Raw genomic sequence first — 23,177 nt, forward strand, 5'->3', positions numbered from 1 at the left:
TAATGTTTAGTTTGAATTGAAATTGTTTGTTTCTTCAAATTATGTTTATATCCTGATTTTATGCCCTGATATTATTATTATTATTATTGGTACTTGGGACTGAATCCACAGCTGTTCAACCACTGACCCACGTTTCAGCCCTTTATATATTTTATTTAGAGACAGGGTTTTGCTAAATTGCTAAGGATAGCTTTCAACTAGTGGTCCTCATGCCTCAGCCTCCTGAGTTGCTGGATTTACAAGCCTGTGCTAACACACCAAACCTAAATTATTTTCAAGGAATGAAAAGCTAGTAGCAGAAGTAGCCTAGTTTCAAGATTTCTCTCTATACATATTATTAACCGCTGAAAGCCAATTGCACTTAATGCTAGGTCTAGCAGGTGTTCTTTATCTTCTTCCCTGCCTGTCTTTTTTCACCAGATGAAAACACATTGCCAATGAATTTATGTAAATGTACCATAGGAGCTAATTTAGTGCGGAGGACAAAGATGAGCCCCTTGGAGCTGCAAACAAATAATCAGTACAACTGATTGAAATTCATTAAGTTTAAGATGATGCCTTAAAATGGAAATAACAGTATTAGCAGCTACAAAATAAAAACAGATTCCCGCCAACCAAGGTTGACAGTAATTAGCAATGGAGGACTTACCCTGAAAATTGGAATACAAAGAAAACAAATCAAGTATTATTAGGCCAAAGATGTATGAACTCTAAAACACATAAATAGTTCTAATGTTTGAGGGAAAAAAAAAGCTCTGATTGAAGAATCTTCAGCAATAACTGTGGAAGGACAGACAGAATCAGAAGATAACTGGTAACTTTGAACCACTGGATTCTCACCAAGAACTCCATGGTGATACCATTGGCTGATACAGTAGAGAAGACCTAGGGACTGAGCACTCAGTAGCCATCATCTGAATCTCTCTAGATGTTGTGTGCCTCCTGAGGAAGAACAAAGCAGCTTCTTTGAAATTGCCAAAGGAAGTATCATCCAATATTACCAAGCCTGTAGAACTAACTCAGCTTTGCAAAATATAGGGGGATGGGAGACCTGGTACTGAGACTAGTTACATTTTACCAAGAAGGGTAAAAACTGAAAAACAGAGAATACAGGGTATATGATAAGATAAATAACCACAGTTCTTCATCAAGTCATTGTCACAGAAAAAATAAATAAAACAGAAATAATGAAGAAGAGATACACTCAAGAATAAAGAGATAAAGGACACAACAGGCATAAACATATGTGGACTTGTTTAAGACCTATTTTAAACAACACTGGATAAAGGCACATTGAGGCCATTGATTATATTAGGTAATCAAATAATGAAAACCATCAGTGGGTGATAAAAGCAGATGATCATTAAATTATCTTCATGTGTTTATGGTGTTATAATTATTTTAGCAAATATTCATAATTTTTAAATGTGGCACTGACTCATTTGGAGTTGAAGTGACACAAAATCATAAATATTCTCTAAAAATTATCAGCCACTAGCATGAAAGTGATAGATAAAATAAATGTTACTAAAGTAAGATAATTTTGATTGTTGGTGATTAACTATGCGTCTTCTTTTTGAGAAAAATTTCAAGTTTTTTAGTTATATACAACATCAGGACACACTTTCATATTGTTGCAAGGTATGAAACTCAACCTGCTCCATTCAGTCCCCAGCATTTCCCCTTGACCTCCCACCTCTATTCCACCAATCTCTTCAACCCACTTAGAGTTTACCTTTTCTTTTCTTAATTAGTGTCCTGGGGATATTCATGATACTGAATATACAATTCTCTAATTGGGAGCATGTTTGAAAATATTTAATATATCATTAAAAATTTTAGAGTTAATCAGAATATCTTAGCCATTTCTGTTTATAAGCTGCTATAATAAAATAATATAGTAATAAAATCATGAAAATAAATAAACAGACAATATATAAAGCATTCTAAGAAAAAAAAAGGTTGCCCATACAATTAGCACATAAAATAGATATTAGGAAGGAACATATTCTATGAGAAAGATTTTTAAAATTTACTAAGAAAAAAATGACAGGTATAAACTTTTCTGAAGGTACTAGCATAAATTTTAAAACAAAATGCAATATAAATATGTATCTGCATTCGTAATATTGAAGCTTAAGAAATATATTTCAGCATTAGAAGCTCAAGAGACTGGCAAAATACACAATTTATCCAAGTGTGGACAACCAGATCCATTTATAACACTGTGCATAAAATGTCCAGTTTCTTTTTTAATTTACTTGATCTTATTATACAAATGATATCTGACTGGGTCAAAATAGAAATGTGGATAAATTACCAAAGCCATGTTATTAGGTAGGTTATGTTCAGTGATTAGAGTTTGATGAACATGCAAATATATAACTGTAACAACAAAATCAGTACAATAGACAAAATTATTTTTCAATACCCAATTTTTAAGAATAATATATGCTTTCCCAAATAACTCTACTTTGAATCTTTTTTAATACATAGAAAGAAAACCAATTTTTTGCTATTGATACTAATAGAGTATGACCCCCTCATTCAACAATCCTCTGATCTCACAGAAAATAGAACTTTCTGAACACCATAAAATAACAATAGCTTTTAAATGGAAAGTGACTGGAAATAAACAGATCTGATTAGAGATCGCTCATCTGAGTTCCCCTCATTCTCTGATTCTCTGGCTCTAGTTGGCCAGCTCTCCCAGCTAGAAAGGATACAGGATATTTCCCTGATTGTCCTGTGCTGTTTTCACACACCACCACCATTTCACTTAGCTCAGGGCTAAAAGCTTCAAAAGTAAGTAACTTACTTTTTTTCTTCCTTTGGAGAGCACTGAAAGAATGGGGAAAACTGTACTTGTTATTGATTTCTAGTATCATTCCATTATGAATTAATAGAATGCAAGAAATTATCTCTATTTTTTGTATTTGTTAAGACTTACTTCATGTCCTAAAATAGGGTCTATTTTAGAAATGATTCCATATACAGCTGAGTAGCGAGTAAATTCTGTTGTTAATAGATGAATTATTCAATAAACATCTCTTAGGTCCTTCTGATTAATGGTGTCTTTTAGTTCCAAGGAGTTTTTACTTAACTTATGAGCTTATGTCTGGAAGATCTATCTATTGATAAGAAGGTATCTGGAAATCACCCAGTGTTATTGTATTGGGATCTAATTGAATTTTTAAATTTGGTAGGGCTATCTATATCTACATCTATCTATCTGTTTATCTACACTGACATTTAGAGCATAAATATTTATAATCATTATATTTTGTTGAATGAAGTAATTTTCTTTGTCTCTTCTGATGGTTTTAGGTCTATTTTGTTAGATGTTAGAGTAGCTACTGTTGCTTGCTTCTGGTTTCTATTTGCATATATACATTTTCCTTCTTTTCACCTTCAGCCTATGTTTTTTGTGTGTATATTAAATTTCTTATGAACAACATGCTTATTTCTTGCTGTTATTTTGTTGTTGTTGTTGTTTTTACCACTCTGCTAAACTTTGCTAATTGAAGAGTTGAGATCATTTACAATTAGCATTATTATGGAGATATGATTTTTATTTGCTTCCTTTTTTATTTATTTCTAATGTTTAATTCAGATGAGTCTCTTTTAATTAACTATTCTACTGAGAATCATTCATTCTGAATCTGATGTTTTTTTTATTTTTCATGTCTTATGTGTTTAACATTTCATTAAGTATGTTTTGTAGTGCTGGCTTAGTGATTGTGAATTCTTTTAATTTCTCCTTTAATATGAAAGGTTGTTATTTCCTCTAAAAATTTGAAGGATAGATTTTTTGATATAGTAGACTTAGTTGGCATTTATTATATTTAAGGGCTTGATATGCATTATCCCAAGCTCTCCCGGCCTTTAGAGTGTGGGCTGAAATATCAGAGAAAGTCTAAATGCCTTACTCTCAATATAATCTGCCATTTTCCTCTTGTGGCCTTTAAAATATTATTCTTGACCTGTATATTAGAAATTTTAATTATAATGTATCATAGGATTTTTTTTGGAACTTTTTTGTTTGGGGTTATAAATGCATCTTGTATTTGAATGTCCATCTCACTCCTAAGGTTTGATTTTTTTTTTAATTATATCATTCAGTTTGTGTCTTAGTGCCTTGCTATATGTCAATGATTTTTAGATCTGTTCTCTTAATACTATCACAGATTTCTTGAATATTCTGGCCATGGTTTCCTAATATCTTTTCTTTGTTGTTGATTTTACTTTCAACACTATAAACTTGGTCTTTGAGACCTGAAAATGTGTCTTCTGTGTGATCTAAACTATTAGTGATTTAGTGGTACTTTCAACTCTTTTTTTTTTCTTTCTGAGTACCAGGAATGGAACTCAGGGGTGCTCAACCACAGAGCCACATTCCTAGCTCTTTTTTGTCTTTTATTTAAAGATGGGGTCTTGGGCTGGGGATGTGGCTCAAGCGGTAGCACGCTCGTCTGGGATGAGTGCGACCCGGGTTCGATCCTCAGCACCACATACCAACAAAGATGTTGTGTCCGCTGAGAACTAAAATAAATAAATAAATAAATATTTAAAATTCTCTCTCTCTCTCTCTCTCTCTCTCTCTCTCTCTCTCTCTCTCTCTTTCTCTCTCTCTCCCCTCTCTCACTCTCTCTTTAAAAAAAAATAAAGATGGGGTCTTACTGAGTTGCTGAGGCTGGCTTTGAACTCAGAACCTTCCTGCTTCAGTCTCCCTCAACTGATATTTTACTTTGACTTATTGAGTCATTAATTTCTAAAATTTATTTTTGGTTCTTTTTCAGAATATCAATCTCTTTAATAAAATATTATATCTTTTCCTGTATTTTCTATCTTATCCCATATATTTTTTTAGTTCATTAAACATTTTAAATGTGAACTTAAAAAATTATTTATTTAACATTTCCTCCACTGTGTGTCAGTAGAATCAGTTGTTGAATTGTTATGAACTATTTGGGCTGATTTTTTCCCTTCCTTAAATATATTGTTTGTATATATTTTTCCATCCAACGGAAAGTGAACTGCTTTCTCTTAAGTGTCACATACTGGACAAATATATAAGTATTGATACTCCATGTGTACCCTCTACTGTGCTCACTTTTCAGCACTGCTTTAACAGAAGATACTAAACCATATTAACTACAATCACTTCAAAGAACAGCCATGTTGTGTTAAACTTTAGAAAAAAAATTCTTTTGCAAATATTCATCACAATTTCTTTAATCCAAGTTTAAAAAAATAAAATAATATTCATGGAAAGGTTAAGAAATGGTTATTAAAACTATTTCCAATCTTTAGGGGTTGAAAAGTGGAAAAGAGAAAAATGGGAGAAGAACCAAAAATAAAGAAGAAAGAAATAATACAAACTAAAATAAAAAGAAGAAAAAATAAGAGGGATTTGGGAAAGGAGCAAGTAAAAGGAAGGAAAAAAAACTAAAAAGAACAAGTGTAAACATGAGCTAGGAAAGAAAGGATGGAATGATTCTAGTTAATATTTTAAAGCATTAGAAGAAATACAATAAGTTGTGTTGAGAACTGTAAAATAAAATAACAAAAGAACATCTATAGGTTCAAAATTAAAAGTAAGTTAAAAACTGACATTAAAGCTATTTATAATATTCTATGTCAAGCTATTCACAGTGGGGAGATTCCTTATTTAGCCCTCCTGATCTGGATTTCTTTAGGATTTGGAACTATTATAAGATATCCACTGCTTCTCAGCTTTTACCTCATTTTCCTGGGTGTTAAAGTAGTGGTCACACCTTTTCACCTCTGATACAATTCTAGTAAGCCTCCTCCAATCTTTGGTGTGTTCAGGTACATACTATCCTTCAATTAGGTCAGAGGAGATGGTCCCCTATATTGTCTGTGACTTCAAAGCCAGGTTAGTCCCTATTAGGCAACTCAGTCTCAAGTGTCCTACTTAAGAAAAAGCTTGGTGTATTCATTTTGGACTTTCTTGTGAATACTTCAGAGTGTGAAAGGTGTGGGAATGTAAGGTAGAAGTACTGTGGTCTGGTTGAAGTGGTACTGCATTGTCTATGGCAAGTGTAGGACTCTTGCCCACTTTGGAGTGTGCAGGTTGCAGGCACACTGGGTGGAAGCTTGTGTTTGTGGGATGCTCCTCTGTTAGCCCTTTTGTGGGATATACTGCATAAATGAGTTTCTTTGTTGGCTATTTGGGGTTATCCTCAGGAAATTTCTTCTGTGGTTCTATGAATCTGAATGAGAATTGAGTTAACTGGAAATTGTGAGACTCACAGTTGTGAACTCTCCAAAAATTCCTGGGGTACAGGAGAACTTCCCTACAATTGCTACAATTCTCTCACCAGCTGGCGCTTTTAGGTTAGCCCAGAACCTCCAGTCTATATGCTTGGGGAATGCTCTGTCTACTGGCTGTTTTGTTTGGTTCAGGGTACAGGGTGCTGGGCTGTTCTTGCTGCTGTGTGTCACTAACAGCCTGCTCCCCTTTGCTTGGGCTGGTTTATAAAGGCCCTATCTAAGCACTTGCTGACTGGCTGTAATTATGAAGCCTATGGATATGATTCCATTCTGGGCAGACTGTGGCACAGAAGCCTACACCATTGTTTCTACAGATCACCTGGGTTTTATGTGTCACCTTCACCTAGATAGGAGCTCAATTGACCTCTCTTCACCTGAGCTTCTGCAACTTGCAGCTGTGCATCGCTGAGCCTATTCCCCTCTGCTGGGGCTTATCTGTAACAGACCTATTTAAACTTCTCATGACTGCTGCATCTGTGCTGCCAGCCAATGTAAGCTTTCTGTTGGTGGTTATTGGCACAGAATCCTCCACTCTGGCTGCTGCAGAACACCAGGATTTTACCCACCACTGTGGCTGAAGTGGAGTGTCCATTGGCCTGTTTTCACCTGCACTTCTGCAGAGTTCCTGAGGAGTGCTGAGTGGGGGTTAGCACTTCATGGGAGTGACTTGTTCTTGGTTCAACTCCACCCCCTTCACCTTGTCCACAGTGAGGGAGAGGGGCATTGGATCACCATCAGCTAGGATGAATTCCTTTACAAGTTCCTTTTAGATGAATTATTGAGACATCCCATTTTGGAGGTATTCCCTATGGTCTTACTTGTTATCCTCTCTAGGTGGGGAAGAGCTCTATTGATTTAGTTTCTTCTAAGGAGGCTGGCTAGATGTGGGCTCCACAAAGTAGTTGCTGTGCCTGGCACTTTTTCCTACCAAAGGTTGGTTTGAATTGTGTGAACTTCTTCACTGTCTTTGCTGTGTCTGACCTATTTAACTTGGTCTGACTTTCTTTACAACCATTGCCAAGAAGTAAGTTTGTGAGTTTTTTCTTTTACCCAGTCACACAGACCCAACACTAGTCAGGGTTTGAGGCTAAGGGATTCTTTATTTTCTGCTCCAGCAATTAAATTCTAATTCCCTCCAAGTCTCAACCTATCAAAAATTTGGTTTGAGTGGATATTCCGACACAAATTTTTCTGGTTAACTGTTCTTTCACTGCTTTATTTCTGGGCTGTGAAGAAATTGAAGTTTTCTTCTAAGATCTGCTCTATCATCTTGGAAAAAAACTTGAAGTGAGTTTTTCAAGACAACGTATAGTTCATTTTTAAAATTCAACATGTCTTCTAATTGGCATTGGGATAATTTATACTTAATGCAATTATTTGTCTTTATGTGTAAATATGCCATTTGATTATTTGTTTTATATTTGCTCTCTAGTTTTTCTCATGTTCTTTTTTCTACATTTCAGTAGGTTACTTGAACATTTTTAAAAATTCATCTTGAAGTTTTCTATTGGGTTTTGAGAGTATTTTGTAAAACTTTTCCAGTGGTTTCATTATATTACCCAGTATATTATATTTTATATTATATTTCATTATATTACTCAGTATATTACCACATTACAATTTTGCTTGACTTATGAAAACAGTTTAGAATACACATGAGAGTAAGGAAAGCCTTCTCTCTTCAGTTGTCCTTTCTTATTCTCTTTATTTAGAAGATTTCCTTAAGCTATTTAAGTCTTCAAACAACATTCTCTTAGCTGTCCTAAATATGATCATATCTTGATTTTCTTTTCATTCCTGAAGAATATATTTACTGAGTAAAAGATTCTCAGTTTACCATTGTTTTAGTTAAATACATGCAAATTATTGTTCCATTTCCTTCTGGATTCATAGTTTCAGATAAGAAGTCCATAGTCTTCCTGATTATCTTTCTATGAGTAAGATATTATTTTTCTCTGGTTGCTTTCAAGATTTTTTCATGTCCTTTAGTTTTCATAAGTTTGTAATTTATTGTCATAAATTTCCTTGTATTTGTGAATCTTAGTGTTTAACTGGCTTCTTGAGTCTCTGGGTATATGTCTCTTGCTAAAACTTTGAAGTTTTCAGCCATTATTTCTTTGAGAACTTCACCCTCTTTTATTTCTCTTCTTTTGGAACAGATGCCATAAATGGAAATTTCCATTCAGTGCTTCTTTAGATCTTATATCTCTTTTCTAAGGTTATCTATCTTTTAATAAAATTTTGTCTTTTTAAAAATTTGCTTCAAGAGTGTTTGTAACTGTTCCTTGAAGTATTTATTTATTTATTATGACTGATCTGATTTAAAGTCTTTCTCAGGCAATTCTCACATTTGTAATCTCCTTGTTATTATCATTTTTTTTCTCAGTCTCAGAAATTTTTGATTCTTAATATGTGTTCTGTTTTCTATTAAAACCTGGAAAGACTAATTTACATTTTGATCCTTGCATTTAATTACTTTCTCTGATAGTGGAAGTGGAGTTCTGTTTCATTATAGCCAGATGATTGTATGTGTCCAGATTCTCCATTAAGCCTCCTTTGATATATAGCAGAGGAGGCTCCTCATTGATAAAGGGCTTGGTTAGGATTTGATTTTGGCACATTATCCCTTGACACTGCAATACAGGTAGTCTCATCACTTCTGAACATTGACAAAAGTCTCAACTCTCCAATAGATGTCTGCTTGTGCCACTCCAACAGGAAATGAGAGTGGTATTTTGTTAATGTTGGGTTAAAGAAGAATTCCTCACTCTCTATAACACCTCCACTGAAATTGTGGGAATGAGTGGAACTTCATTAGTGGATGGCAGTAATAAAATTCCAGATTTTGCTTTCTGACATCAGAACAGTACTAATTGCAGATAATTGTGATTATTTTGGGGGGGGATACAACTCTGGGTGTGGAAAAAGTGCACATTTGTATCGGTCATGTTTATCTAGAATAATCATTTTCTAAAATCTTCTGTCTTTGTAGGCTGCCTCTGTTCTGGTTCTTTGGTTAGAAAGATTAGGCTTTTGTTGGAACTTGCTTTATTGGCATGCCTTGACAGCTGTGGGTAGTTGTTATTTTTGGTGCCAGTGTAAGATGTGAGAGACAAAATAGAAAACTGAGGGTGTTCATCCCCAGATCCCTAGGTCCCCAGCAAGACTGCCATTTTCTTTTTTACTTTCAAAAAGTCCTTTAATGTTTGTTTTATATATAAGACCTTGGGGTTTTAGATGCACTTAACAGGAGTAATAGAGAAAAACATGTCAACTTGAAATTTCTGAATGCAAAAGACCTTCTGTGAATTAATTTTCTCTGTAAATGAAATGCCCAGAGTAGAGCAATGCTATGTGAAATAGGAATATATTGCTGATCAGAAAGTTTAATGCCCAGGAAATTTTATTTCAATTGTGAGAAAGGCATGAGGATATACTTAAATATATTAAGGTTTATTTTAAATTCATAAAAAGTGAAAATATTATTTGGTGATCAATTAAAAACAACTCTTAAAATAATGATTAAAAGACTCAACTATATGAAATTTTAGCTACAAAAGAAATATTATAAGCCCTCTTACTTTGTCATCAACATCTATTTAAAAGCAAAACTAAAATGCCTTACATTGACACTATAAAATGTTAAAATTTCAAATTTTAGAAATTGACAGTCTTAAATAGAAAAAAGATTATATATGTGATAAATTATCATCAACTATGTAGTGAAGATAAAGGAGATTTCTTGACATCAACCACGACTTTTATAGAAAATAAAGATCTCAAATTATTACTTTGGAGAAAAACATTTTTCTTTAACACATATCACATAAAATAATAAATCACGGTCAATTTGCTGTTTTTTTCAGCTTGCCTCAGTGTGAAGCATCTTAAGTTCTTATTAAATTTACTGCATTAAACATATACAATGACTATTTGTATAAATTTTCAAACTTGATGTTCTTAGATTTATTGAGACCGGGGCTTAATTGAGGATCTATGCTGACTAGGCATTGGGACCTTCTCATTTGTAGCAGACAGGCTCCCTTCTGAATCACATAATACATGACAGAGTGTTTCTGTAACACCTTGCAATAACTTCTTATATTTTTATATTAATCTCCATTCATGTTTTGCCTGGGAGTAATAAATCCCTCAAAAGTGTAGGATGATTAGGGCTGCACATGAGTGCAATTAAGTAGTGATGGTTTCTATTATCAGCTCTACAGAAAGTTTCCTATAAGTGTTATTTATTGCCATTGTTTCTCAAGGTTATTTTTTCCATTTCATAATGAATGCAACAGTAAACAAGATTGTTATAAATTCATAAAGGACATTACCTAGATTATCATCAATTTTGTATTAGTTTTTATGGCTGTGGTGATTCTGGATGCCATTTTCCCCATTTAGGTGTTTTGACAGAGTGAAGTTGGTTTATAAATATCAATGATTTAATGCATAATGTCCTGATCATGTAGTAGTGTGGCTTAAGCTTAAAAGTCAGCACCATGTCAAGCAGCTTTTATAGCCTTGCTCTCTGAAAACTGCCTTTTCTTTTTTTCCAAGCTATTTTTTGGTCATCCTTCAAAGCCCTAAAGTCAGCCATTCAACATGTTTTTCCTAATTTCCTATTGGATTCCCAATGCAATGGGTATTTAAATAATGGCAACAACTAGTATTGTTGTCTAGTTATTTGTCTAATATGGAAAAAGGAATTGAGACTCCTCAAAAGCAAAGAGGAGAAGATTTTATAAGTAATGTTTATTTCTGAAAACTTGTGCCTGTCACCATGACTAATTCTTATTGGGTACAAAACAGAAGTTGATTTTAAGGAATACCACCATACAATTATTCTTGTACTTATTACACACCATGGGAAATGGATTAAGAAATGATTAGGAGTACTTATTTGTATAAATCTTATGTGTATCAATTGAAGAAAATATCATCATTTGACTTATTTCTGTTGAGTTTGAAATTACCCTTTCTTTATTCTGTTATGGTCTTTATTTAGATCTAACTTTATTTTAATTATGGTATAATGATTTCACAATATGTAACAAAATTCATATAGTTATTCATGTCACTAAAGAGGCAGGGAGATTGCATATTTGTTTACAAAATTCTATGTAATTCTAATATTAAGTGAAGAAATTATAGCATGCTGTTACATGTTTTAATTTTGAAAGTAAAAACTCTGCAAAATAGAAATGCATGCCATAGTCATGGCTTCTAGTTTATATACATCATTATTAACATGTAATCTTTAATTAGCTCTAAGGTATAAATGATACCTAGATATGAAATTAACAGGCAATTTAGTGTTATATTCCAAGAATCTAATTTTCAAGACTGCTTCAATGAATTTAGTGAATTCAGTCTAATGAAGAATTGAGAATGTTAAGAAGTTGATTCAGAATCTAGTAATGGGATATTGCAATAACAAAACTGAGGTGAACACTGGTAATTCTATAAGAGCGAGACTTCTGCTAAGGTGTATGTGCTATGGTTTTAAATAAGTGTTTTAAAAGAACCAAATTTTTGTGCTTATAAATTCACATTATCCATGTAAGAGTTAAAGCCTCTCAATGCAGCTAGATCTGTGTGAACAGAGAAAGCTTTAAAGATAAGGTAATCCTCAGACAATGTATGTGCACAAAATTCCTACTCAAATACACAAGATCTTATTGGAATTGATATGGATAATGGTGAAAAATATGGAAGGTATATTCAAAACTAAGAATTTGTCATTGCTACCATTTAAAAGATTCTTTAAATTAAAATTTTTTAACTTACATATGAAAAACTACTTACAAACTGGTTTCTATGTGATGTTTCAATGCCAGTATGCATTGTGTAATACGTAAGTCAGTGTAATTTACTCTTTTTGTCTTTTATGGATTGTACCTATTTTATGAACATTTTCTCCTATATATATTTCCCAAAACTTTTATTGTTGTGTAACATGTAGAACAAGACCTAGGAATAAGAGCAGAAATTTTGCAACTGCTAGAATAAAACATTAGCCCAACACTCCAACATGGTGGCACAGGAAGTGATGTCCTTAACAAGATTCCCAGAGTATAAGAAATAAAACTAAAATCAATAAGTGGGATGAAAACAAATTTAAAACTTCTTCACAACAAAGGAAACAACTAAGAGCATGATGAGAGAGCCTATACAATGAGAGAAGGTTTTTGCCACCTGCTCCTCAGATAGAGCATTAGTATCCAGAATATAGAAAAAAAAATGGTACAGCCTATATAGAAAGCAGTTTGGAGATTTCCTTAGAAAATTAGGAATAGAACCACCATTTGACCTAGCTATCCCTCTCCTCAATATATACCCAAAGGACCTAAAAACAGCATATTACAGGAACACAGCCACATCAATGTTTACAGCAGCACAATTCACAATAGCTAAACTGTGGAACCAACCTAGATGCCCTTCAGTAGATGAATGGATAAAAAAATATGGCATACATACACAATGAAATATTATGCAGCAATAAAAGAATAAAATCATGGCATTTGCAGGTAAATGGATGGAGTTGGAGAAAATTAATGCTAAGTCAAGTTAGCCAATCCCAAAAAAACAAATGCTGAATGTTCTCTCTGATATAAAGGGGCTGATTCATAGTGAGGTAGGGAGGGGGAACAAGGGAGGAATAGAGGAACTCTAGATAGGGCAGAGGTGTAGGAGGGTAAGAGAGGGGACATGGGGTTAAAAATAATGGTGGAATGAGATGGACATCATTATCTAAAGTACATGTATGAACACACAAATTGGTGTGAATACACTTTGTATACAACCAGAGATATGAACAATTGTTCTCTATGTGGGTAAAATGAATGGTAATGCATTCTGCTGTCATATGTAAATAAAATAAAAATAAAAATAAACTTCAAACACCACCAAACCAAATAAAACAAGTAATACAACTAATAAATTGGGAAAAGGTCTAAAAAGACACCTCTTAAAAATGCAACTGGCCAAAAACTGTATTTAAAATGGAGTATTACTTGACCATAAAAAAAGAATGAAAATCAAGGCATTTTCTGGTAAATGAATGGAACTGGAGACTATCACACTAAGTGAAATAAGCTGGACTCAGAAAGCCAAAGTTTAAATATTTCCTCTGATATGCAGAAGTTACTCCAAAATAGGGGAACAAAAAAGAGAGAAAGAAAGATAATGATAAGTAAAAGGAGGAATCCCATCAAAATAGATGGACTGAAGGGTAAAGATAAGAAACAGGATAAGAGAAGAACACTGGAAAGAATTGGTCATGATTTCCTATGTCCCTTCATGAATATACCAGAGTGAACCTCACCATCATGAATATCCACAAGACACTAACAATTAAAAAAAAACAAAAAACAAAAAAAAACCTGAAAGTAGATAGAAAGGTCAGTAGAGTGGAGGGAAGGGAACAGATGGGGGGTGGGGGGTTAGGGGGGAGGGGAAATGCTGAGGATTAAATTAGAGCAAACTCTATTCTATGTTATGCTTTTATAATTATGTCAAAATGAATCCTAATATTATATATAGCTAAAAAATTTAAAAAAAAACAGAGAAAAAGAATAATGGTGATGACACCTTTAGAAAATCCTGTTGAATTATGATATAAACTGCTTTAAGCTTGTAGATCAGTTTGGAGAAAATTGACAAATTTCCTTTGGTGAAACTTCCAGTTTTAAAAAAAAAACATCGACATTTATTTTTTCTTTAATTTTATTTTCAGCATTTTGTAATTTTAATACAAATGCCCTTTACATGTTTGTTAATTTTATGCCTAAATATTTTTTAAATTTGAAGAGACTGTGAGTGGTTTTAGAGTTCTAATTTTTGATTCTTTATGTTCATTGTTATTACATAGAAATGTGGTTTATTTTTGTGTGGATCTGTTTGTCATGGCCTTGGTGAATTAATTTAGTAGTAAGAGCAATTATTTTTCTGTAGATTGCCTGGAATTGTCTACTTAGCCCAGTGTGTCATCTGCAGTTGTATCTGTTCCTTTTAGGCCATCCTGACCTGCACCCATCTTATTGTAAAAGCTTCAATTTCCTGCAATATTGAATTCGACTGGTTAGAGCAGACATCTTGGCCTTATACTTGATTTTATTAGGAAATAATTTTTTTTTAGAATTAAGTATGGCATTAGCTGTTGGTATTATTATTAAATCTCCTTAACAAGTTGAGATATTTTCCCTCTTTAAATAATTGAAAATTTATATCATTGATGGATGTTGTAGATTGTAAATACTTTTCTGTATCAATTGGTATAGGTATATAAATGTTCTCTTTAGTGTATTGAAATGGAAGATTACATTGACGACGTTTCAAATGTTAAAGCAGCTGTGCATGTAGTGAATAAAGTCCACTTGGTCATGGTGTATTATTTAATACATTGCTGAATTTCATTTTATTTTCATATTTTGTGGAGGGTTGCTATATTAATTTCCTGTTAGATACAGTTCTCTTTTTCCTTTTTTGTACTATCTTTGGTCCTGGAATCAGGGAAGTATTGACATCTGAAAATGAACTGAAAAAATATTTCCTGCTCTTGATGGATAAGATTGTTTTAAAATTGATGTCCTCAAATTTTAAAGAAGTCATCAGCGAAACTATCTGAGACTTGAAATTACTTTATAAGAAACTTTAAATTGTGCATTACATCTCTGTAATGGCTACAAAGCTATTATGATTGTCAATTCCATCTGGCTGAGTTTTAGTACTTATTGGTTAACCAGGAATTGTTCTGTCTTCAAAGTTTATGAACTTAAGAGCAAAAAGGTGTCATAATAACATTACTCCTCAGATCTATACTGACATTCTCCCTTTTATTTTGACATTTGTGAGTTTTGTATCCTGCTTTGTTATTTTTGTCACTCTTTCTACAACCATCAAGAACTGGCTGTCACAGCTCTTTCAAAGAAGTAGCTTTTTGATTCCTTAATTTCTCTACTATGTTTTTAAAATAATTTCCATGTTATTGATTTCTATTCTTAGTTTTATTATTCTTTCATCTTCTTGTTTACGATTTTTTTCTAGGTTTCTGAGATGATTGCTTATTGCTTGTTGTCTTTTCCTCCTTTCTAAAATAGATATTAAGGGCCATATAAATTTAAATTTCTCTTTCAGTGTTGCTTTATCTTTTTTTTAAAACAAATGTGATATGATGTATTTTTCATTTTAGTTCAACTTAGTGTTCTTCCTCATTTTCATTGAGACTTGTTCTTGATATCAGAATGATTTACATATATAGGGATTTAATTTTTAACTGCTTAGAAATTTTCCTAATTTCCTGTTAATGATATCTACTTTGTATTATTATAATATGTCAACCTCTGTATGTTTCCAATTCCTATAAATGTATTGAGTTTTATTTAATGCCTCAGAATATGGTCTGTTTTGGAGTATGTTCTATGGGGGGTCTTGGGGGAAATATGTGTATTCTGCTGTGGAGTAACGGGTTCTATGTATACTCATTGGATAGTGTTGGTTGATTGTGATATTCATATTTTCTCTATTCTTGCTAATTTTCTGTATTTATGAATTTGCTTATTTATTCTTTTGTGTTTATCAATTTTAGCATAACATTTTTGAACTCACATTCAAGATCAGTATTTTTTTCTGATATATTGATCTATTTATTGGTATTAACATTTTCCTTTGCTGCTAGTAATTTTTGCTCTAAAATTTACATTATCAGGTATCAATATATCCATGCCTATGTTTTCCTTATTAATGCTGCTGTAACATAATTTTCCTTTTTTTTCAATCTAATTCAATTTCCATGAATTAGATCTACTTTCTTATATAATTAATGACTTTGGGTGATCTCTATAGTCTATTCTAATCTCTTATTTATTGATATATTTGTATCATTTAAATTTATGGTAGTTATTGATATATTCTTTCTTGAGTATACCATTTTATTATTTTGTTTTTTATTTGTTTCCTCTGATCCTCTTTTCTCCATTCCTCTATTCTATTTCTATGGGCTACATAACATTATGTAAAATCTCATTTTGTTTGTTAATGTATCTTTTCTGTAACCTTTTACGCTGAGAGTTACATTACATATGTGACTTAACGCAGTCTACCAGTGTCAACATTTCACCACTCCAAGTTAACTGTGAAGTTCTTACCACTCTGAAGATTGTTGTACCTTCCTTACCTATAATATCACTGTCTCAAGTGTCACAATATGTAAATAGTCTTATTTCAATCACTAATTAAGCTTATTAAACTCATAAATTGAAGAATCTAGATATGCACCCATACTTTTAATTGTTATCTTTTTGCTTCCTAATCTTCCAGGACTCTTACATCACTTCTTGTCTATATGAAAATATTCCTTTGCTACTCTTTAAGGTCACATCTATTAGTAAAGTTATCTTGGATTCATTTTGCTTGAGAATCATTCTTTTTATTTTTTAAACTTTAATCTGTTATATATGACAGCAGAATGTGTTATAATTCATATTAAATATATAGAGTACAATTTTTCATATCTGTGGTTGTACACAAAGTAGAGTCACACCATTCCTGCTTTCATACATGTACTTAGGGTAATGATGTTCATCTCATTCCACCATCTTTCCTACCCCCATATCCCCTCCCTCTCCTCCCTCCCCTTTGCCCTATCTAGAGTTTGTCTAATCCTCCCATGCCCCCACAAACATTATGAATCAGCATCCTTAAATTAGAGAAAACATTCAGAATATGGTTTTTTGGGATTGGCTAACTTCACTTAGCATTATCTTCTTCAACTTCATCAAGTTACCTGCAAATGCCATAATTCTATTCTCTCTTAATGATGAATAATATTCCATTATGTATACACACCACATTTTCTTTATACATTCATCTACTAAAGGGCATCTAGGTTGATTTCACAGTTTAGCTAGTGTAAATTGTCCTGCCATAAACATTGATGTAGCTATGTCCCTGTAGTATGTGTTTTTAAGTCCTTTGGGTATAAACTGAGTAGTGGAATAGCTGGGCCAAAGGGTGGTTCCCTTCCCAGTTTTCCAAGGATTCTTCATTCTGGTTTCCATATTGGCTGCACTAATTTGCAGTCCCACCAGAAATGTATCAGTGTGCCTTTTTTCCCACATTCTTGTCAACACTTATTGTTGTTTGTCTTCATAATAGCTGCCATTTTGACTGGAGTGAGATGAAATCTTAGAGTAGCTTTGATTTGCATTTCTCTAATTGCTAGAGATTTTGAACGATATCTCATATATTTATTGATTGATTGCGTATCTTCTTCTGAGAGCTGTCTGTTTAGTTCCTTGGCCCATTTATTTATTGCGTTATTTGTTTTTTCTGTGTTAACATTTTTGAGATCTTTATATATCCTAGAGGTTATTACTTTATCTGATGTGCTTGTGATAAAAATTTGTTCCCAAACTGTAGACTCTTCGTTCACCTCACTTATTGTTTCTTTTGATGAGAATAAGCTTTCTAGTTTAAATCCATCCCATTTATTGATTCTTGATTTTAACTCTTGTGCTATAGAAGTCATACTAAGGAAGTTGAGATCTAATATGACATGATGGAGATTTGGGTCTCAATTTTTCTTCTGATAGATGCAATGTCTCTGGTTTAATTCCTAGGTCCTTGATCCACTTTGAGTTGAGTTTTGGGCATGGTGAGAGATAGGAACTAAATTTCATTTTATGGCATATGGGTTTTCAGTTTTCCCAGCACCATTTGTTGAAGAGGCTATCTTTGCTCTGATATATGTTTTTGATGCCTTTGTCTAATATAAGATAATTGTAATTATGTGGGTTAGTCTCTTTGTCCTCTGTTCTGTACCATTGGTCTACCAGTCTGTTTTGGTGCCAATACCATGCTGTTTTTATTGCTATTGCTCTGGCATATTCAATATGCCAGAATTTTATTGAAGAATATTTGCATCTATATTGACTGGATATATTGGACTGAAGTTTAAGTTTAATGCTGGCATGGTGATGCCACCTGCTTCACTCTTCTTGTTAAAGATTGCTTTAGCTATTCTGAGTCCCTTATTTATTTAGATAAATATTATGAGTGCTTTTTCTATTTCTATGAGGAATGCCATTGGGATTTTGATTGTAATTGTTTTAATTCTGGATAGTGCTTTTGGTAGTATGGTCATTTTGACAATATTAATTCTGCCTATCCAAAAGCAAGGTAGATTTTTCCATCTTCTAAAGTCTTCTTTGATTTCTTTCTTTAGGGCTCTGTAATTTTCATTATATGGATCTTTCACCTCTTTCATTGATTCCCAAGTATTTTATTTATTTATTTTTTGAGGCTATTGTAAATGGGGTAGTTTTCCTCATATCTCTTTCAGAGGATTTGTCACTGTTATATAGACATGCCTTTGATTTATGGGCATTGATTTTGTGTCCTGCTACTTTTTAAAAAATCATTTACAAGTTCTAGAAGTATTGTGGTGGAAATTTTTGGGTCCTCTACTTGTCAAATAGTGCTAATTTGCGTTTTTCTTTTCCTATCAGAATCCCTTTAATTTCTTTCATCTGTCTAATTGCTGTGGCCAGTGTATCAAGAAAAATATTAACTAGATGTGGTGAAAGTGGGCATCAGTATCTTGTTCCAGTTTTTAGAGGGAATGCTTTCCATTTGTCTCCATTTAGAATGATGTTGGCCTGGGGCTTAGCATAGATAGCTTTTACGATGTTTACTTCCATTTTTCTCTACTTTTTCTAGTGTTTTGAACATGAAGTGGTGCTCTATTTTGTTGGATGCTTTTTCTGTATCTACTGAGATGACTATATGGTTCTCATCTTTAACTCTATTATGTGATAAATTACATTTATTAATTTCCATGTGTTAAAATAACCTTGCATCCCTGTGATGAAACCCACTTGATCATGGTGCCCTATCTTTTTGATATGGTTATGTATTCTGTTTGCCAGAATTTTAATGAAAATTTTTGCATCTATACTGACTATAGATATTGGTCTGAAGTTTTTTTTCTTTAATGTTTCTCTGCCCAGTTTTGGAATCAAAGTGATATTGGCCTCATAGAATAAGTTTGGATATGCTCCCTCTTTCTCTATTTCCTGGTGTAAATTGAAGAAAGATTGGTATTAATTCTTCTTTAAAGGTCTTGTAGAATTCAGCTGTGTATCCATCTGGTCCTGGGCTTTTCCTGGTTGGTAAGCTTCTGATGACATCTTCTATTTCATCACTTTAAATTGATTCATTTAAATTATGTATATTATCCTGATTCAATGTGGGCAAATCATATGACTCAGAAATTTGTTGATACCTTCAATATTTTCTATTTTATTGGAGTACAATTTTTCAAAATAATTTCTAATTATCTTCTGTATTTCTGTAGTGTCTGTTGTAATATTTTCTTTTTTCATCATGTATGTTAGTAATTTGAGTTTTCTGTCTCCTCTTCGTTAGCATGGCTAATGGTTTAACGATTTTATTTATTTTCTCAAAGAACCAACTTTTTTGTATTTTTAAAATTATTTCTTTTGTTTCAATTTCATTGATTTCAGATGATTTTAATTATTTCCTTCTTCTACTGCTTTTGAGGTTAATTTGTTCTTATATTTATAGGGCTTTGAGATGTAGTGTTATGTCATTTATTGACTTTTTCTTCTTTTAAGGAATAAAGTCCATGGAATAAAATTTCCTCTTAGAACTGCCTTAATAGTGTCCTAGAGATTTTAATAGTTTATCTGTGTTCTTATTTACCTCCAAGAATTTTTAATCTTCTCCTTGATGTGTTTTATAACCCATTGTTCATTAAGTAGCATATTATTTAGTCTCCAGGTGTTGAAGTAGCTTCTATATTTTATTTTATTTTGATTTATAATTTCATTTCATTATGCTCTGATAGAATGCAGGGTTGTATCTCTAATGTTTTATATTTGCTGTCAATTGCTTAGTGGCATACTATATGGTCTATTTTAGGGAATGATTCATATGATGCTTAGAAGAATGTTTATTTGGCTTGTTGAAGGATGAAATATTCTATATACGTCAGTTAAGTCAAAGTTATTGATTGTATTATTGAGTTCTATAGTTTATTTGTTCAGCATTTGTTTGGAAAATCTACCCAATGGTGAAATAGGTGTGTTAAAGTCACCCAGAATTATTGGGGTGTTGTCTTTTGTTTTGACTCTTGAACTTGAGAAGAGTTTGTTTGATGAATGTAGATGATCCATTGTTTGGGACATATATATTTATTATTGTTGTGTCTCATTGATGAATGTTTCCCTTAAGCAGTATGAAATATCCTTCTTTATCCCTTTTGACTAACTTTGGCTTGAAGCCTACTTTATTTGATATGAGGATAGAAGCACCTGATTGCTTCCACAGTCCATGTGTGTGGTGTAATTTTTCCCAACCTTTCACCTTCAGTCTGTTGATGACTTTTCCTATGAGATGGGTCTCTTGGAGGCAGCATATTATTGGGTCTTTTTTAAAATCCAATCTGCCAGTCAATGCCTTTTGATTAGTGAGTTTAGACCATTAACAAGCAAGGTTATTATTGAGACATGATTTGTATTCCAGCCACTTTTTATTGATTTTTTAAAAAAAATATAAATGACAGCAGATGCACTACAATTCTTATTACATATATACAGCACAATTTTTCATATTTCTGGTTGTATATAAAGTATGTTGACACCAATTCATGACTTCATACATGTACTTTGGATGATGATGTCCATCACATTCCACCATCCTTGCTAATCTTCTGCCCCCTTCTTTTCCCTTCCATCCCTCTGCCCTATCAAGAATTCATCTATTCCTCCCATGCTCCCCCTGCCTACCCCACTATGAGTCTGCCTCCTTATATCAGAGAAAACACTTGGCATTTGTTTTTTTGAAATTGGCTAACTTCACTTAGCATTAATGTTCTTCAACTCCACCCAATTACCTGCAAATGCCATGATTTTATTCTCTTTAATTGCTGAGTAAAATTCTATGGTGTATATATGACACAATTTTTCTATCCATTCATCCACTGAAGGACATCTAGGTTGGTTCCACAGTTTAGCTATTGTGAATTATGCTGTATAAACATTGATGTGGCTGTGTCCCTTTAGTATACTGTTTTTAAGTCTTTGGGGTATAAACCAAAGAGAGGGATAGCTGGCTCAAATGGTGGTTTTGTTCCCAGTTTTCCAAGGACTCTCCATACTGCTTTCCATATTGGCTGCACCAATTTGCAGTCCCACCAGCAATGTACGAGTGTACCTTTTTCCCCACATCCTCACCAACACTTATTGTTGTTTCTCTTCATAATAGCTGCCATTCTGACTAGAGTGAGATGATATCTTAGAGTAGTTTTGATTTGCATTTCTATAATTTCCAGCCATTTTTTAATTGTTGGTATTTAACTTGGTTTCTCCTTTGATTAGTTTTCCATTTAGTGTAATGCCTCCCTTTGATAATTTTCATTGTTGTTTTTAAATTCCTCTTCATGAAGTATTTTGCCAAGAATTTTCGGTAGTGCATACTTTCTGGTTGTAAATTCTTTTAACTTTCATATATCATGGAAAGTTTTTGTTTCATCATCTAATCTAAAGCTTAATTTTTCTAGATACTTAATTTTTCTTGCTTGGCATCCATTTTCTTTCAGAGCTCTGTATATGTTGTTCCACAATCTCCTGGCTTTAAGGGCCTAGGTTGAAAAATCTGCTGAGATAAGAATTGGTTTCCCCCATATGTGATGTGATTTCTCTCTTGTGGCTTTTAGGATTCTGTCCTTATTCTGTATGCCAGGCATTTTCATTATAATGTGCCTTGGAATAGATCTGTTGTAATTTTGTACATTTGGTGTCCTGTAAGCCTCTTGTATTTGATTTTATAATTCATTCTTCATGTTTGGGAAATTTTCTGATACTATCTCATTGATGAGATTGTGAATTCCTTTGGTTTGAAACTTTGTACTTTCTTCTATTCCAATACCACTTGGATTTGGTCTTTTGATGCTGTCCCATAATTCTTGGATATTCTGATCATGGTTTTTTACCGTCTTCACTATGTGGTCAACTTTATTTTCTAGATTGTATACTTTGTCTTCATTATCTGACATTCTGTCTTTCAAGTAATCTAGTCTGTTGCTTTCTATTGGATTTTTTATTTGGTTTATTGCTTCTTTAATTTCAATAATTTCTGACTGAATCTCTATCTCTTAAATTAATCTTTTGCTACCTGTATTTACTTTCTTATCTATTTGTTGGTGTGATCAATAGTTTTTTGTATTTGCTCTCTTATCTCTTTGTTAGAGTGATCAATTTTTTGCCTGTATTTGCTCATTTAGGTCATACTTTAATTCACAGATCATTTTAATTATAAACCTTCTGAACTCCTTCTCTGACATGTCATCAACTATGATGCCCATGGGTTCTGTTACTGTAATATATATTGTTTGGGAACATTTTCCTCTCTTGTTTTTTCATATTATCTATGTGATTCCATTTCTTGCAGTGTGGATCTGAGGTATTATAGGGTTAAAACTATAATCTTGTAGTATCTGTGCAGATTATCTTTATCTCACCATGGTGTTGGACTTCAAGACCCTGCCAGTGTCCCACGATGGATGTTGCTGCAATATACGTGGTAGCAGCATTCTCTGTGGAGGTGCCCCAAGATGGATACAATGTCTTTCAGAGATGGGGGTTAAAAGGGTGGGCCTTATATTGGCTTTGGGATCCTTGCTCCAAGATGCAGCTGCTTCTAGTCCCTGACTATTGTCCCAAGGTAGAGGTTACTGCATGGGGATGGCTATGGGGATGGCTACAGTGTCTCAGGTATAAGTGTGTTAGATCTGGGATCCCAGGTGTTGGAGGGAGCAGATCCAGGTCTCCCCTGGGCTCTGGCTCCCACACAGG

The sequence above is a fragment of the Ictidomys tridecemlineatus genome, chromosome 2 (genome assembly GCF_052094955.1).
Source record: "Ictidomys tridecemlineatus isolate mIctTri1 chromosome 2, mIctTri1.hap1, whole genome shotgun sequence".
NCBI classification, from domain to species: Eukaryota; Metazoa; Chordata; class Mammalia; order Rodentia; family Sciuridae; genus Ictidomys; species Ictidomys tridecemlineatus.